This window comes from Echinops telfairi, unplaced genomic scaffold, assembly GCF_000313985.2.
Source record: "Echinops telfairi isolate 266 unplaced genomic scaffold, ASM31398v2 ScPeMD7_1;HRSCAF=3_0, whole genome shotgun sequence".
Taxonomy (NCBI): domain Eukaryota; kingdom Metazoa; phylum Chordata; class Mammalia; order Afrosoricida; family Tenrecidae; genus Echinops; species Echinops telfairi.
Window position 1 is genome coordinate 12,174,738 of NW_022103896.1, and position 1,469 is coordinate 12,176,206.

The window sequence follows — 1,469 nt, forward strand, 5'->3', positions numbered from 1 at the left end:
CCCATTCCACATGACCAGGTAGGTACCAACCTACTGCTTCACACCTTTGCAAGCTCTCCCTCCTCCCCACCCCGCCCGTGTTACTTGGATCCAGAACCAACACCCATGGAAACAGCAGTCAAGGAATCCAGCTACACACGTCACAGAGCAAATCTGCGGCACCCGAGGGCTTTCGAGAGCTGCAAAGTTGATGTGTCACTTTGAGGACTAAAGCATTCCTGAGCCAAGCCACAGGCCTTCCGATCATCCCACCCCCCTGGGAAGCCTGGACCGAGAACCAGGAGGCCCGCAACAGAAGTGGTGCATTGGAAGGATGGGGTTGGGGAATAAGGATGGGCATGCCGGGACTGCCGGAAGAGCAAACACCTCCGTGGGGAAGGAGGCGCATCCAGCATGCTCTTTAGGATCAAGGACACTGAGACCTCACCTGGTGTGCTTTGGACCCGCTCCCAGCAGGGACCGGTTCCGGCAGCAGGACACACTGGTTCGTCAAGTAGAAGGATCAAGGAAAGGAGGCAATCTTCCATGCCACAGATCGGCGTGGTGGCTGTCCCAGTGAGCTCGCACGTAAAAACGATTGCTAGGGTGGCGCTGGACCGGGCCATGTTTCATTCTATTGTAGATGGGGTCACTATGAGTCAGCACTGACGACAACATTCATAAGAAACAGACAAACAAAAACAAAAAACCATTGCCCTTGAGTTTTTTTCCAATTGGTGGAGAGCCCCTGTGGGCCAGACTAGAACTGGGCACCTAGGGTGTTCTGTGGCTGATTTTTTTCAGAAGTCGATCAACTAGCTATTCTTCTGATGTGCCCCCGGGTGGACTCAAACCTCCAAGGTTTCGTTCAGCAGCCGAGCACATGGACCATCAGCACCAGCAGGAACTCCGGAGGATGATAAATGCTGAGGTCCATGATGACTCCCTGCTAGAAGGAATGGTCCCTGAAGGCAGGCGCTGTGTCACTACTGCTCATCACAGAATCGCCTCCCTTCTGAGCACCTAGAACGCGGAGGCTGGCACCAAGAAACCCCTTGATCGATACCTGGTAGCCAAGAGACTGTGCTGGGCAGTAGACGGGGCCAACGGGTTTGGCATTCGCATGGAATGTTTCCTACGTCCTGTGCTCACACAGGGTCGCATCTCTCTTGGCAGCAGGACTTGCAAATGGGGCTGGCAACCCTAATCATAGCAGCAGCTTTCCACACAGAGAACCTGGGAGAAGGAGTCTTTCTGAGGTCTTCCCCAGCCCCTGTCCATCTCTGGAGGCACCACGAGGCCAGGTGTGCAGCTCAGCCTGCTGCTTTCCACAGCGGTGGGTCTGCTTTTGCTTTGGGTCTCAGGAAGCCCCTGGCTGCAGACTTGCTGCCATGCCCAACTCCATGCAGGGGTTCTCTCTCTTCAAGAGGACTTGATGGTGCTTTGGATAACAGCCTGCCCTTTCTCATCACTGACGTGAGGCTCTGTGG